Genomic DNA, 18,481 nt, shown 5'->3' on the forward strand with positions numbered 1-18,481 from the left:
GGTTATCTAGAGGGTAAGGGTCAAGTCTAAGTTAAGATTACCCATTGGATTAAGAGTTAATCCAAGGATAAACCCTTGTGCAAATGATTAAGAGATAATAATGGTCAAAGCATTAAAGGCTTGATGAGACCCTTGGGTTGGATGAAGGTTAAGTTAGGCAAAAAGTCTCTAACCATGTAAGAGGGTTGAATTAACCATTAATGGTTTGGGAGACTTTGGGGATATTAAGTGGTTGAAGACTTGAAGCCTTTGATGGTTATCAAAGACTTTAAGGGTTTGAGAAGTGACTTCCCTTTGCTTAGGGATGTGACAAAGTTTAGAAGATGGGTTAAGCTAATTAGAAGCGATTAGAAGATTCTAGGAGGGATTAGAAAGGGGTTTAGGAAGGCAAGTGGGAAATGTAGGAGAATGCAAGTGGATGGAGGGATAATAGGATTTAATTGAAATAAAGTTAATTTAATTCAATTTGGTTGTAATTTGGGGAAATTAAATAAATTAGATTTATTCAATTTAGGATAACTATTTAATTAAATTTGAATTTAATTAAAAGTGGATGGGGGGGTTTAATTGAATAAAATGATTTATTCATTAAATGGGTATAGTGAATTTAATTTAAATAAATTGAGTAATTTACTTAATTAAATAGAGGAATGTGGATAATTTAATTAAATTGGATTTAATTAAATAGAGAAATGAACATAAAATATTCATTTAGGAATATGGTGATTTTTATACGTCTACATTTTGCCCCTCTTTGAAGTGACGTGTGTGCACATGTTATTTCAAAAAAAATGATGTGTTATCGTGATTTGTGATCAAATGTCATTTTTGTGTCGCTCTTTTGATTTGCAAGTCATGCCTCAGATTCGATATTTGAAGGTGATGCCCCCTCGGGAGATGAATCAATATTTTGAAAATTTTGATTTAATTTGATGAGTTGTGTGTGGTGTGTATGATTTTGTCTATGTGAAATGTGTGTAAATTGATTCATCTCCCAATAATGTACATTGTGTAAGGTATAGGGGAGACCGCGACCATATTACATGTCCGTTTGGCTAACCCTAATTTCATTTTCCTTCTATAAAAGGGGAAAAGAGCTTTGATTTGATTCATTTGTGCCTTGTTGACTTTGGAGAAAGAGAATTTGGTCTGAAGTCAAAATGCCTATTCCGTATTCCAGACATCGTTTCGAGTGCGTTCAGAGGTACCGGAGACCTGCAGCGTATGGACCACCAGTAAGTCAACACTTTTGACCCTCTTTGGATTTTTGATTTGGTCGTTTTTAGTCGTTTTATGATTTTTAAAAGTCGGTTTTAGCGTTTTAGCACATCAAAGTCATAGATTAGCACATACGAAATTTTAGGTAGCGCATCAAGTCTATTTTTAGGGTTGCGTCCGAAACAAAATAGGGTAGCGCATAGAAAGTCTAGGTTAGCGCAGAGACTTAAAATAGCGCATGGCGAATGTCGGGTAGCGCGTCAGGTCAGCAGGGTAGCGCGTAGGGTAGACCTAGCACATAGGGGTCACAGGGGTTCGCATGGGTAAGGGGGTTTAGTGCGTAGGGTAAACCTAGTGCATAGGGTCAAACAGGTAGCGCCAGCGAGGTATAGATTAGTGCGTGGGTAGGGTTTAGTGCATAGTGCAGGTTAAGTGGCTCATGGGGGGAAAGATTTAGCACGTAGAGTCAGTCTAGCGCATAGGGTGAATAGATTAGCACGTAGGAAAAACAGCCTAGCGCATGGGGGAATTTTAGCGCATCTGGAAAAATTTGGCAAGATGAGGTGATTTGTGAATTTGTTGTGTCGTGCTGTCATGACTTTTATGGATTTGTCCAATATGAGTGTTGATATAATTTGTTTTAATTTGCAATATTTCAAGTTATGTATAGATATCAATGTGTTGTGTTGATCAAAATATGATTTGTTTTTGCACTCTGTGTTAAGTTCAATGTGTGAAACCTGATTTGTGTTACAAGTTGATATGGGTTGGAAACTTGAGTTGTTTTACAAGCTGATATGGGTCGGAAACTTGAGTTGTGTTACAAGTTTTGATATGGTTTTTGAGAACTTGACTTGTGTTACAAGTTGATATGAAATGATAGGATTTTGAACTTGATGTAGATGAGCAAATTGTTTCATGTTGTTGATGTGAGTTTGATTTTGATTTTGATATCTTTGTTTTGATGTGGAAACTGATATTGGATTTGTTTTGCTTGTTGACAGGAGCGATTGGGTGTGGTCCAATCGCGGAAGAGATTTCCGAGATCGTGGACATTGATACCGCGGTTGACCCAGGCCGACCTCGATATCATTGAGAGATGCGGGTTGACCTCCCTATTAGATATGCCTCGGTTCACGGTGAATCGGGGGCTACTGACAGCATTGGCAGAGAGGTGGCACAGCGACACGAACACCTTTCATTTTTCTACTGGAGAGATGACAGTCACACCAGAGGACTGTCACAGGATCCTGCGCATTCTCGTAGTAGGTGCACTACTACCATACGAGCAGTCAGAGGAGGGTGGTACAGAGACACTGCACCGCATCTTTCATGATGAGACAGTCTGCGGTTATGAGATCCCGTGGCAGGAGTTTTTAGACCTGGATTACGCACCCCTTCCATCAGTACTGGCAGGGTTTATTGGTGGATTCCTTTGTCTTGATCGCAGGTCAAAGGGATTCTCTGTGGGATGGGGGCTGGTATTAGAGGAGATGGTGACACAAGGCCGGAGGTTTTCATGGGGATCAGCTATGTTGGCCCATCTGTATAGGGGCTTGCATGAGGTGGTATACCTTGGTTACGGCAGTTTGTCAGCTGGTGTGACACTGTTACAGGTATGGTGTTGGGAGCACATTCCAGCTGTGAGGCCATTAGCAGACAGAGATAGGCCCGTTGGAGTGGCATATGCTTATGGATACAGGGGTCTAGTTGTCTAGTGAAAGCTGGGCAAACTAGAGCATTGGAGGAGAGTACTAGATGATATTGATACAATCACATGGCGACCGTATACAGGTTGTGAGGTGTGGGCGGAGGACGGGCTGGAGATGCCCTTTGTTTTTATGACGAGATATCTGATCGGGAGGACCCCATTTGTTATAGAGAGGTTTGTGGTGACCCCAGTTTTGAGACAATTTGGGCATCAGTAGGGTATACCTCAGGGAGCTTGCCTATATGCACGGCGGAGGCAGGATGTAGCTGATTAGGGCCCGACCATTGATAGCACAGTGGCGGTGGAGGAGTTTGTTGGGTTGGCAGGGCAGATATGGGATTATGCCCTAGAGATTCTGGATGCGGGCATGACTGATGAGTTCACTAGATTGTTTGCTGCGCGGGCGGTGGCTAGGATATCTGATCCCAAGGAGATGCGGCCAGCTTTTGATGATGATGATGAGGAGGGAGAGGGAGATGATGATGATGAGGGAGATGATGGAGGAGGAGGAGGAGGGAGACGGGGAGATAGAGGGAGGAGAGGAGATAGAGGTGTGGAGAGAGCAGTGAGACCGGGGGTGATAGACAGGGGGAGAGGTGGATTGGCTATTGGAGCCGGTGGAGAGGGGAGAGTGGGGGAGGTGCTAGCTGTAGTGGGGGGTACAGATGAGGCGAGGCGACCAACGCAGAGGAGGAGGATGGATGTGCTCCCACCTCCAGTACCGAGGACAGGCAGAGTTGGAGGGGTTGCCCCTGCACAAGTACCGCTACGGGTTCGGGTCCCTACACATGTGGAGGATGCTCAGATTCAGACACTGCAGGTGACTATATAGCAACTGCAGGCACAGGTTTTGACACATCAACGGCAGATTGTGCAGTTGACTACTGAGCGGGATACAGAGATAGAGCAGAGGGGGCGAGCGGAGGAGCTTGCAGCCAATGTGCAAAGAGCAGCGGCGGGTGGCCCAATGAGAGACACCCTGAGAGAGCTAGCATTGAGAGCTCAGGAGGAGGAGTACTACCGGCGACATTATGAGGCTACGGTACCCAGGGACCGGCGAGTACAGAGTTTCACATAGTCGAGATCCAATCGATCTCGAGATACTGGGTCGCGGTCCGAGAGCCGAGGTGTGACAGGGCCACCGAGACAGGACCCTCCTGGAGATCCAGGGGCGGGGACATCTGGAGCTAGACCATCTCCGTCAGGGGATAGTCATACTTGAGAGATGTGGTCTCTGCTGTATTTTTGATCATTGTATTCTTTGTACTGGACACAGTGATGATACATTTTGTACATTTTGATCATTTTTGAGAGATATATATACGGCACCCTTTTCTTTGATCATGTGGTGTGTTTATATGGATGCATGTTAGGTGGGTTATTTCTTCATGATGATGCAATGCTTAAATATATGATATAATGTATGATGCAGGATGTATGCTTTTATATGCTGTGAGATGTATCTTGAAAATGAGATGTATGATTTGATATGCCACTAAATGTAAAATGATATGCAATTAATTGTAAAATGATATGCAGTTATTTTTTAAAATGATATGCAATTATGTTTTTGGTAGCATCCTCATTCTGGTTTTGCCATCCGATATAGCCATATGTTGTTTGCTTTCTTTGTAAGTATCATCATTGAGCATTGATTTATTTAGGATATGTTGAAAATTTATGCAAGCATAATGGTATAATTGAACCATAATGACCTGAGAAAAATTTACATGATGTTTTGATTTTGCAAGATAGCACAAGTGTCAAGGTATAATTGAACCAGGACAACCTGAGTGCGTATTGCATATAAATAGACAAGAGTAAATCATTTGTATGCATGAAGTGGAATCAGGCCTTCAGTGATATTTGATGTATCACGTCTCGAGGCAAGTATTCACACAGTACAATTGATCGTCTCCCAGACAAAAGACTAAGAAAATATTGGAAGTTCCCCATGATCTCTAGCTTTGAAGCATTTAGTGAGACAAGGAAGAGAATCCAATAATCGAAAAAGTTCAAAATGCAAAACTAGTCAAGATTTTATGCTATAATGCAACATTCAGTACTTCAGAAAATCATCCATCCTTGGTATTTTTTTTGTGAATTTTGTGTTGTGCTTTGCGATGAAGTGTAGTTTTGGTTGTTGGATGCCATGCTTCTGAGTTTTGCAAATAGTTTTGATGTCTTGAATGTTTGCAATATTTAGACGATTTGAATGCCCCTAGCTGAGTGTGCCTCTTGATGTGAATATGTACAGTGATTTCCAAGCCATGGTGGATTGTGGTAAGAGTATATATATGGATAACCTAGGATAGTGACTACACTAAGTATGTCCTGAATGGATATGTGCTAAGTGTCGGGCGATGGCCGATAGTATTTGTACGGATAAAATGGTATGGAGATAGATAGAGGAGCCATTCTTTCACAAGAGCGTCTGTTTACCAGGTTTTCACCATTTGTTTTTATTGTACTTTGTGTTTTTGCTTTTTCTGGATTTTTTTATTTGTTTTTGGCTGTTTTCCGTGCACTAGGCTATTTAAGTGTAGTACTTCTTCAAATGGATGTTGTTAGTTGGTTCGTCGAGCACATCTCCTTCTGAAGTTGTGAGCTGATAGGCACCTGATCCATAGACTAATATGATGACATAGGGACCCAACCAATTAGGTTCAAATTTCCCTTTCTTTTCTCGATCTTGTTGATATCTTGGATTTTCTTTGAGGACTAGGTCACCAACTTTGAAGTTGTGGGGGATGACCTTGTGATTGTAGCTCCTGCACATGTGTTGTTGATATGCTTTGAGATGAGTGTAAGCATGCTGACGTCTTTCATCTAATAGTTCAATTTCTTGTAGTCGGTTAACTCGATACTCTTCATCTGGGATTAAACCTTTCAAAGAGACTCTGAGAGATGGGATTTCTACTTCTAGGGGTAAAATGGCCTCTGATCCATATACCAATGAGTATGGTGTTGCTCCTGTAGGTGTGTGGATGCTGGTTCTGTATGCCCAAAGTGCTGGATTGAGTTGTACGTGCCAATCTTTGCCTGCATCATTCACTATTTTCTTTAGGATTTTCAAGATTGTCTTGTTAGATGCTTTTGCTTGACCATTTCCCTGTGGGTAGTATGGTGTAGAAAACCGATGTTGGATTTTGAATTTTTCACATAGTTCTTGTACATCTTGGTTTTTGAAAGGTCGTCCATTATCTGTGATGATTGAACTTGGAATACCATATCTGCAGATCAGATAAATGAGGATAAAAGAGGCAATTTGTTTTCCAGTCATTGTGGTCATGGGAACTGCTTCTATCCATTTGGTAAAGTATTTTGTTGCTGTTATAATGAACTTGTGTCCATTTGAAGATGAAGGATGAATTTTGCCCACTAAGTCTAGTCCCCACTGACAAAAGGGCCAAGATGTTGTAATGGCTGCAGTTCCTGTGCTGGTGCATGTATCAGATTGCCATGGATCTGGCATTTAGGACATTTCTTAGCGAAGTGATATGAGTCTTTCTCCATTGTAGGCCAGTAGTATCCCATCCTTAGAAGCTTTTTAGCAAGAGTAGTACCATTTGAATGTGTTCCACAAATACCTTCGTGAAGCTCATGTAAAGCGGAATCAAATTCATTACAATCAAGGCAACGAAGAAGAGTACCATCTAGACCTCGACGATACAAAGTATCAGCGGTAAGGGTGTAATGGGTAGCTTGTTGGATAAAGTTACGTTTTTGGTTACGGGATTGGTCAATTGGTAAGATATTGTGCTTGAGGTAGTCGTATATTGGTCCATATAGCGGAGAATCTGAACCAGTCAAGGCATAGATAACATGGGATTCAAAGTGGTCATAGGCGGGGGAGAACAGTTGCTCTACCAGGAACTCATAACGACTTTGTTGCTCTGGAATTTGTAGTAATGAAGCGATAGTAGCCATTGCATTGACTGCTTTGTTGTTCAATCTTGGTATTTGCTCGAAGGTGATGTGCACAAAATACTATTTGAAGTCATCCACCATTCCCTTGTAGGGTAGTAGCTTGTCATCCTTTGTCTGATAGTTGTTGTTGATTTGATGGATGACTAGTTGTGAGTCTCCATAGACCTTTAACTCTATGATTTTCCATTCTACAGCCATTTTGATGCCTATAACCAATGCCTCATATTCAGCCACATTATTTGTGCATAGAAACATAAGCCTATATGATCTTGGTATGGGGTGTCCTTCAGAAGTGATGAACAGAATGCCAGCACCTGAACCATGTTGTGTGTAGGATCCATCAAAGTATAGGGTCCATTGTTTGGTAGAAAGAGCAAAAACGTCCCTGTCTGGAAATTCAATCTCCATGGTGTGTTTTCCTGGTAGCGGTGGTTCAGCCAGCTAATCTGCAATTGCTTGTCCTTTGATGGCTCATCTTTCTGTGTATTGAATGTCGAATTCACTGAGAATCATGACCCATTTAGCCAATCGGCCTGTAAGAGTTGCCTTACTGAGTAGATATTTGAGAGGATCAATTTTTGCAACTAGCTTAATGGTGTGTGCTAGCATATAATGTCGGAACTTCTGAGATGCGAAGACCACTGTTAGGCAAGCCTTTTCAATGAACATATAGTTGAGTTCATATCCATTTAAGGTCCTACTAATGTAATATATGGCTCGTTCCTTTCCTTGTTGATCTTCTTGTGCCAATAGTGCCCCCAGTGATATTTCTATTGTTGAGATATATAGGATAAGTGGCTTTCCTGTGACTGGTGGTACTAGAACTGGTGGATTCATCAGGTACTGTTTGATTTGGTAAAAAGATTCTACATACTTGGTCTCCCATTTGAATGGTACATTTTTGTGTAGTAAATGGTTAAATGGTAGACTTTTATCTGCTAGCTGAGTGATGAATCACCTGATTGACTGAAGTCGTCCTTGTAGAGATCTGAGTTGACTGATATTTTGTGGTGGTGGCATGTCCATAATGGCTTGTACCTTTGCTAGATCTACTTCGATACCTTTAGCTGAGACTATATAGCCTAGTAACTTGCCTGATGTAACCTCGAAGACACACTTCTTTGGGTTGAGCCTGACTTGGAATTTCTCCAATCGATCAAAGATCTTTGTTAGGATGCTGAGATGTTCTGCTCTGGTAAAGGATTTAGCTAGTAAATCATCCACATAGTCTTCCATAAATGTGTGCATCATGTCATGGAATATTGTTGTCATTGCTCTTTGATAAGTGGCCCCTGCATTCTTTAAGCCAAAAGGCATAACATTCCAACAGTACGTTCCCCAAGGACAGGTGAACGCGATTTTATCTTGATCTTCTGGGGCTATTTTGATTTGATTATAGCCTGAGAAACCGTCCATTAGTGAGAGCATTGCATGGCCTATTGTGAGATCTACGATTATGTCGATATTGGATAGAGGAAAGTCGTCTTTTGGACAAGCTTTGTTGACGTCTCTGAAGTCAGTGCATATTCGGATACTACCATCTGGTTTTGATACTGGAACGATGTTGGAAATCCATTCTGCATAGTCAATGGGTCGAATGAATCCGACGTCTAATAATTTCTTTAGTTCAGTTTTGACCATGAGTGCCACTTGTGGATTCATCTTTTGTAGCTTTTGCTTGACTGGTTTAACTCATGAAGAGATGGATAAGTGATACATGATTAAGTGTGGATCCACTCCAGGCATATCGTCATATGACCAAGCAAAGTTAATTTGTTGTTCTCTAAAGAAAATGATGAATGTTGATCTTTCTTCCTCTGTCAGAGATTTTGCAAGGTGTAGGTTTCTGACTACTTCTATGGTACCAATGTTGATTGATTGAGTGGGCTCAATCAATATGGGTGATCGCCCATGAAAGTGCTCAGGAAGAGTGTCAAGTCTCCCATCATTAGGTGCCTTAAAAAGGTTTTCACCCTCAGATGTGTCCTTTATTTTTACTTTTTTGTGATCTAGAGTTGCCATTGACTGGTTTTCAGCATCAAATCTTTTACTTGGTTCATTTTTGCAACTGAGAGACTTGGCACTCCCTGGTTTGCAGACATTGTTACTTTGTTCACTGGTAGAGCCTATTTCCGATTTTATGGTACATAGGTAATGGATAATAGATTCATCATCTGGGAAAATTGGTATATCATAGATTTCAGGTTCATCCCAGTTGATGAGGTCAGGAAAGACAAGCAGTAAGGAATCATTAGGTGGATCAAGTTCGGCTACTGTGAGTGTTAGGACAAAATTTTCATCGTGATTGTTCTTGGTTTTAAAGAAGTCTAGGATTTCGTCGAGGTCTTCGATGGTATTATCTTCCATATAGACTTGTTCATAATGTTTCTGTTCGCTTTCCTTGGCGTCATAGATATTTTGTGGTCCAAATTCAAGAGGTCGATCTTCTGTGTTATATTCTTCTTGAGAAAGAGATATAGAATCAGTATCATTAGGGATATCTGTAGTAGCATTGGAGCAGGTACCCCATTCATATTCATTGGAATCAGTTTCTGAGGCATCATCCTAGATTCTATCAGTGCTGTAAACTGGTATGCTGTATGGTGAAAACAAATCTTTGATGATGGACACCATTTTGATAGTTTTTGTTGATTTTGTGTTAGATCCGACTTTTGTTTTCTGTATTTGTTCATACACTGTGCTTCCTCGGGGAGGAATAATGGTATCCGGAGATGATATTATTTGTTCTTGAGATATTGGTGTTTGAATATGAGCTACCGCTGCAGATATGGACCTTTTGTGTTTTAGAAGTTTTTCCTGATGTAACTTCTGATCTTGACGTTCCCGTGCCTTGCGGATTGTTTCTGGTGATTCAAAGAGTGCAACCTACCAGGATTCTTCTTTGTATTTCTTCTTTACTTTCCATTGAGGTTTTGTAGTTAGGTGGGGTGGCCTTTTTAACAGGAAAGTGAGCTCACAACCCAATCCTGCTTTGTTTCCACTAGGCTGTGAAGGAAGATCTATAGGTTCAGTGACTCCTTCTTTGCGTTTCCCAATAGGTCCTTTACCATCATATCCCATTTGCTGCATGATTAAGTATCCTTTTCCATATAGGTGTGTAGGTAGAACAATGTCCAGAGCAGCTGCTCTATTATCTTCTTTCTCATCTTTGTATAACCAGCTAAGAACATCCTTGTCTTCTGATTCATGTGCTAGAGTGCCCAATTGGATGAAGGTACCATCAAATTTGGTGATGGGCTGAGTGACCAGATGTGTTGATGTAGTAGGCAATCCATGAGATCTAGGTGATGTTGGTAATTCGGCCAAACATAGGGGTTCCAAAGAGTATTCTCCTATGCCTTGGTCCTTGATTTGCATTTTCTATTTGAAGTTTCCAAATAAGGAGTTGGACTTTGTTGTTTGTAGATCTGATGCTAAAGATCATTGTTTCTCTCTATTATGAGGAATCAAATTGTCTTGGGCTGCCCCCATTGCATTGCAATGTTGAAATGGATTGTGATCTGCAGATATGGAGATTTCTTGTCCATCATAAGGAAATTTGATACACTAGTGATACGTAGAAGGCACTGCTTGCATTTCATGTATCCAGGGTCACCCTAACAAAATATTGTAGGTGAGATCTATGTCTAAGACCTGACATATAGTGTCTTTTTGCACTGGTCCTACTTGAATAGGTAATATCACAGTTCCTTTAGAGGACCTTTCCTCATCATCATATGCCTTTATGGTAATCTTTTTGCAGGGATTAATAGACTCTTCTGAGAAGCCTAATGCATGGATAAGCTTTAAAGTACATATATTAAGTCTGGCTCCTCCATCTATTAAGACTCTTTTTACTCGGTGTTTGCAAACAATGACTTCGATATGGAGAGGAGTGTTATGCGGATGGCTTAAGGAAGCATCGTCATGTTCTGAGAAGGTGAGGTTATGAGGTCTAGTCATATGGGCGACCATGGCTTGAAATCTGTCTGTATCCAGATTTTGAGGTACATTGGTTTCCAATAGCGCTTGTTCCAATATGTCTTTGTGCTTTGGTGATAGTTTTAGCAATTCTAGTATAGATATCTGTGCTGGAGTTTTGCGTAGTTGGCTAACCAAGTCATATTGGATTTTTGGTGTAGTAGTGGTAGGTGCAGTATGTCCTTTCAAGACATATTTGTGAGTTCGGGTTGTTACATTGACAGATTCAAGATCATGCTTATCTCGGATGGTGATGACATTTACTTGATGATCTTCAGCTAATATGTGATTTATGGTGTTGTTGTAGATATGGTTGACACGAGCTCCGTGTGTATTATCCGAGGTTGAAGCTCCATCTTTGTTGTAATTTGGAAGAGGATTTTTAAAGGCTCCATGATCACCATTTGTTTTGAGACCATCTACTGTTAAGTCACCTCGATCAATCATATCTTGCACCACGTGTTTTAATCTCATGCAATCGTTCATCTGATGACCCTTGTTACAATGGTAATCACAATAGTGTGAATCATTCCACCAAGGTGGTTTGATTTGGGGTTCATAGTTGCTGATTGGAGGCAAAGAAAGAATATTGTGTGCCAAAAGTTCTCTAAATGCTGAATCTAGTGATTGCCCCAGTGGTGTGAAGATACACTTTTGGAAATTGTTTGTGTTGTTGCGTGAATTGTTGTTAGGTCCTGGATTCATGTTTTTGTTTTGAGTATCATTGGTGTTGTTTGTGTTGAGTTGTCCTTGATCAGTGTTTGGTGCATATGTGTTAGCATTTGGATTAGCATTTTTAGGATTTTTCGTATTTTGAGGATTTCCGGATAATGCGAGCACTGGTTGCTTAGATTTGGGATCATGCGTTTCAATGTTGCCTTCATTTTTGTTTCGAGTCCAAAATCGAGATTTGTCGAGGTTCGTGTTGTTCTGGTTATTGTAGTTTGATGCGTTTGTTCCTTCCTTGTAGAATTTGAGTGTTCCCTTTTTTACACATGCTTCCTCTACTTGAATGTCATTTTCAATTAATTTAGCGAAAGATGGTATGCATTGAATTTTTAGTTTGTAACTCATTTCACTATTCAAGTTATCGATGAAGATTTCCATTTTCTCCTTTTCGAGAATATCGCGAGGATATCTGGATACCATACGTCGCCAGCGTTGAAGGAACATCATGAATGTTTCATTGTTCTTTTGTTTGGTATTACAAACATCTAGCATGGTTATGGCATGTTGGATGTTATAGGAATATTAGGTTATGAATTTGTTAACCAATTCATCAAATGATCTGACAGGTGGTGTAATTTTGGATAACCATTCCATTGTTTGCCCTCCCAAGCTTCTTGGGAATAACCTCATCAAATAGGTGTCATCATGAGCAAATTCAAGACTCATTGTGCAAAATTCTCGAACATGATCTCGGGGATCACTTTTCCCATCATATTTATCAAATTTGGGAACGTCTTAGTTTGGAGGAAAAGGCACCATGTTCAATCTTCTGTCAAATGGATAAGGACAGATTTCGTTTAAAGAGTACCGCACTGTTGTCCCTTATTGCATGTCATGTATTTGTCGTTGTAACATTTGCATTTGTTGGGTAAGAGCAGCCAAAGGTATATTGTCTTGTCGAGGGAAGAGTTCTTCCCTTGTGTTAGTTCTCAGCTGAAAAGGTGTGGTAAATGGTATATTTTGCTTTGGTGTTTCTAGCTCAGGTATATGCATTTCTGGTATGCGTTGTTCTGGAATGTGTTTCTCAGGTATGTGTTGTTCAAAGTTACGAGTTTCTTCTTCTCTTTGTTGCTCTTGATATGCATATTGTTGAGATCCAGTTTTAAAGATGTTTGAGTCTAAATCTTCGGGAAGTTTAACGCCTTTACTTGTAAGCATGAGCAGATATTTTTCTTTGTCATTTTCCATGAGCCTTTCGACAAGTTTTTGGAATGAGGGGTTTTCCTGACATTCCTAAAGAAGTGCTTCAGAAATTTCAGTTTCTTCTAAGTGTGGAACTTCAAAAGGATTTGACAATCTTCAATTCATACTAGACTTTGCGTGTCTCTCACTTTGTTGGTTTCTTTGTGAGAGAGTAACAGGCATTTTAGTAGAAACTTTCGGTGATGAAAGGGACAAAAGCCTCGTTGATATGTTGCTTGGGGGTGGGTGGTTCTGGTCGAGATGAGTTATAAGTGATACACTCGTCGAGCAAGAATGTTGGATTGATTTTTCCTCCGCGGTTTATGATTTGATTAAAAGCAGACTTTTGACAGTAGGCTTTTGTTTTTAAAGGTTCTTTGTCAAATTCATTGGATTTATTTTGGATATAACGTTTGACGTGATGAAGGAATACCCGATAAAATTTGAAGAGTTGACAATTGATGTATAAAAACTTATTTCTCTTGATGAATTTGGAAAAACTAGGTTGTTGTTTCTTCAACGTGATGTTACGATAAAGGTTCTTTCTTCTCAGAATATGGGGATTAGTCATGCATGAGTGATCAATGGTTTCCTTTGATTTGTTTGGATTCAGTTGATCTTGTTTGGAAAATTTCAAATCTTACTCTATCAAAGTGAAGGTTTAGATGCCCCTTCACGACAAAGCGTGTCAAATGATATGGATAAAAGCCTCCCGATATGGAGACTGGATTTGACAACTTGAAAATTTTAAACAAGTGTTTTTGAGATAAAATTCATAAGATGGTAAAGGATTCTGTTGATACTAATGATGAGGTTTCCGAATTATGATAAAATAGACATGTTTTATCGCGCAATCAGTTTAGGATTTTTACAACGTTTGTTTTGACACATATTTAGCTCAAGAAATAGTTGTTAACGGTTTGTTTTTGTTACTCTGCTTTGATGAAAAATGATGTTTGATGGAAAAGGCTTCTGAAAATGTTTTCAAAATTTCTAAAATTCCTTATTGTTTTGCCCCCTATTTTTATGTTTTTGATCACGCGCTAAAACAGAGACTATATGTGCTACAAAAATTACTCCACGCGCTAAAATAGTGACCACACGCGCTAGGCTGCCCCCAGACACGCGCGAAAGTTTTGAATGTTCAAAATTATTTTCTTTCTGTTTTGAAAAAGCTATACGCTAGCCTGGGCCTGTAACGCGCTAACTTGTGAACCTGATGCACTAATGTTTAGCTTCCACGCGCTAAGCTGATGTTTCCATGCGCTAGACTGTTTCTCTGATGCGCTAAATGTTTTCACACTGTTTTGCTTTGGAATAAAATGCTACTGTTTGGAACCGACGCACTAAATTGATGGTTGGATGCGCTAACAGAAGTACCTCATGCGCTAAGAAGTTGCTCTTATACGCTAAACTACCCTGATTTTTCCTTTGGTTGGTTTTTTTGTAAATTTTGAATTTTTGTCGTGAATTTTTCAAGTTTGATGGATGATTTTCTGAAGTAGTAAATGCAAGCATGGCACAAAAAGTACAACCATTTTTCCTAATCTAACAAAAAGTGTATGTTCTGCGAGGATGTGTTCAAATCTCCAATGTTTTAATAGGTTTGGATACGAGTAATACACTTCAGAAAGACTCTTTATTCAAAGGTCATAAATAACATCATAGCCCACTAGTCTCGATACTTCGTCAGCTCAAACAGCCGTGTCACCCCCTAGAGGGCGCCCGTTTTTTTGCCTTTTGCCAAAAATTAACTCAAAGTGAATCGCTTCACAGTTGAGTAGTTATCTTGGGAGATATATGGTGAGTAATCTTGGGGGCGGATTCTTCCCCACCATTGCACTATGATGTTATAAATGTCTGGTTACTGACTTGGTTCAAAGCTTCTATTTCTATGGTTTGTAATCAGGCTTCTTGTTCGGCCGTCAGTGATAAACTCCCTCAGGAGGCTTCCCAACCTTTAGAACAAAGGCTTTACGTATCTCGAGGATACTAGGGGAAGCCTAATCGCTGTGCGCAACCGTTGAAAAGGACTTTCATCACTTTCCACGTTTGATTATAGTGGATCGGAATTCTTGGCGTCAAAGTCGTTCCCCACTTAGGTCGTTCCCTTCACACCGGCCATAAACGGCTTTAAGAGTTGATTCCAACTCCTCGGGAAGGCAGGCCTGCTAAAGGTTTTATGCTTGAAATACAGAAAGCTTTAAGAGTGGTCTGGATTTTTGGTCACCCAGTTATGGGGAGAGCATATACCTTCCACTTTCGAGACAAGGCAATCAAGTTGTTCTTTTTAGCCTTCAAGACAATGATTTGCTAACTTCTATTTGGAGATGTTACTCCAGCAAGCATGATGTTCTTTTTAACCTTTCATAGCAAAGTGTACATTTCCAAAAACCTTTGAAAAATAAGTCTGGTCAACAAAGTAAATCGTGATGTTTGGTCAACAAAATTAAAGTCGATAGGGGAAAACTTTCCCTCTTTGCCTTGCACAAAATGAAGATGAGGTTCTTTTACTTTGCAAAATGAAGTGAATCCTTTTAAACACCAAAGGATGGTGAGGTTCGTTTTAACCTTGCTAAAAGTAAATTTGTTTGTTCTTTTTAGAGCTTCCAAAACGAAGTGTTTTTCCTAACTTGCAGGAATGAAAGGTTTGTTTTGTTGTTTTCAAAAGAAAGTAAAAAAAACTAGACTAATTCCTTTCGTTCCTGCATAAAAATGTTAGAACCTGCACACAATCAGTTAGCAGAAAAAATCAAATCATCATGGTGGGCTTCACAAGCCTAATTTTGAATTTTCGGTTACAAATTATATTCTGTCTGCGATACGCTACAGAACAAACTGTACGCGCTACAATATAACCTCGATGTGCTAAAAGAAAGTTCCAACGTGCAACACTATTTTTTGGATGCGCTACTCTGTGCGCCGAAAGTGTTGTTCTGGTTTTCTCTCGCATCGAGACCTACAGGAAAAATAGTGATCCAATGCGCTAATATATGGACTTCACACGCTAGATGATGGACTCCACGTGCTAAACAGTGAACTGGATGCGCTAGGTTGTTAACCGGATGCGCTAAATAGTCAACTTAACGCGCTAATTCATTTTTCCCGCGTGCCTGCAAAAGTGGTTAAATTTAAAAACCGATTTGATATATGGGGTTGAGCCCCACGGTGGGCGCCAGAAATGTATGCGGGAAAAGCGGGTCGATAGAACTCAATATATGAAAATATTCCAAAAAAACTTGTCCATACACACACACAGGACTTCTTGGTGCAAGCTATGGAGTAATGAAGTATCACTCAGCGTCCCAAGGTGGATCCCATGGTTCTCTATCTTACAATGTCCCTCAAACCAATGTTTTTGCTCTCAGATCACTGAGCAAAATGGTTTAGGGATGGCAAATGTAAGAACGAGGGATGCTTTGATAGATTTTAGAATGAAATGCATCCTAAACTATGCATGATCTTAAAATGCAATAAACTAGATTTTAAGATGACAAGGTTAGTATAAATACTATCTTAACATGATATATTAGTCTATAATTGAGATAAATGATAAAGAAAGTATTCTAAACATGCATATTTAGACTAATTCCTAGTTAAAGAGAGGCTAAAATGATGAGCATAAAAATGATATATGAAAGCTTGAATGTATTTGAGCATAAGTATGATACTACAAATTTGGAGGATGTCTCAAAAGGAGGAATGAGAGCTCTATTTATAGCAAAAACAGGGCAATGGATGGTCAAGATTGAAAGAGTTGATCAAGGGTTGAGTTTGAAAGTTGGGAATCCATGTTTGCAATTTGCACCAATGAAATGGTGACAAGTGTCAACATAGGGTTGGGTTGAGAGAAGGGGTTGGAGGCATTAAATGCCTGAGAAGACCTCATGGTTATCTAGAGGGTAAGGGTCAAGTCTAAGTTAAGATTACCCATTGGATTAAGAGTTAATCCAAGGATAAACCCTTGTGCAAATGATTAAGAGATAATCATGGTCAAAGCATTAAAGGCTTGATGAGACCCTTGGGTTGGATGAAGGTTAAGTTAGGCAAAAAGTCTCTAACCATGTAAGAGGGTTGAATTAACCATTAATGGTTTGGGAGACTTTGGGGATATTAAGTGGTTGAAGAATTGAAGCCTTTAATGGTTATCAAAGACTTTAAGGGTTTGAGAAGTGACTTCCCTTTGCTTAGGGATGTGACAAAGTTTAGAAGATGGGTTAAGCTAATTAGAAGCAATTAGAAGATTCTAGGAGGGATTAGAAAGGGGTTTAGGAAGGCAAGTGGGAAATGTAGGAGAATGCAAGTGGATGGAGGGATAATATGATTTAATTGAAATAAAGTTAATTTAATTCAATTTGGTTGTAATTTGGGGAAATTAAATAATTTAGATTTATTCAATTTAGGATAACTATTCAATTAAATTTGAATTTAATTAAAAGTGGATAAGGGGGGTTTAATTGAATAAAATGACTTATTCATTAAATGGGTATAGTGAATTTAATTTAAATAAATTGAGTAATTTACTTAATTAAATAGAGGAATGTGGATAATTTAATTAAATTGGATTTAATTAAATAGAGAAATGAACATAAAATATTCATTTAGGAATATGGTCATTTTTATACGTCCACAGTTCTCAAGTTGTTTAATTCGATGGTCTATTTTTTTAATAAAAAAATTTGTAAAGGACTTAGTTTGTTGGTTTCCACCTACAATTTATTTATATTTATTTAGTCAATTACTCTATAGTATTAAAAAAACTTGGCAACAATTTAATAGTTTATATTTGATATATTTTTTTAATAATTTTAAATATATTATTTATTTATTTTTTATTTATTGGTTCATGTTAAAATAAAATTCAACACATACATGAATTATTGTTATTTTTTTTACTTTCATTTCAATTAATTAAAAAGTTTATTGCATTGTTGACTTTTAAATTATATGTACTTAAATTTCAACTCTATAGATACTCTTTATCTACTTGAATGGTATTAAACATATTGCATTGTTGACTTTTAAAATCACATGTACTAAAATTTCAACTCTATAAATACTCTTTTTCTTCTTGAATGACATTCAAAATTATTTAAAGTGTCATTCAAATATACATATTTAGATATGGCAAAAGAAAAATCTAATCTTTACTTTAATATAAAAAGACATGTTGAAGTTGCTCATATGTTTTTGAAATCATCCTACAACACTTGTTTTTCTCATACTTAATTATCTAATATGCTATATTTTCTAACTACTTCACCTAAATAGTTATCTCACACTAAAAAGATAAGATTCTTTTGACAATTGAAACATTAATCACTCCACATCTAAAAACAAATTTTAACTCACAACCAATGTTTTCATTTAGAAGGATACAAAAATCTTGTTTCCTTTCATGATATTTTTAGATCTACTTTTCATTTATTTAGAATAGATTGAAGTAGTAATTATAAGAAGATTAGTATTGATTCGTCTCATTTTTTAAAAAGTTTCTACTTTGGAATTATATTTTTTTGGCAAACTCAATTCACTTTTTCTCATCGACATCATTGACAACACAACACAATTTATGCATAATGTTGAGGTAAGTCACTTGCCATGGTTTCAATGAGTTTTTTATTTTTTATTTTTATATTTTTTTTGCATGTGGGGGGAGGGGGGAATTTGTAAAAGTCAAATCATTTTTTGTTGTGTTTTATTTCATTTAAAATTATTATTTTTGTTATC

Source organism: Cryptomeria japonica, chromosome 11 (assembly GCF_030272615.1).
Source record: "Cryptomeria japonica chromosome 11, Sugi_1.0, whole genome shotgun sequence".
In the NCBI taxonomy this organism is placed as follows: domain Eukaryota; kingdom Viridiplantae; phylum Streptophyta; class Pinopsida; order Cupressales; family Cupressaceae; genus Cryptomeria; species Cryptomeria japonica.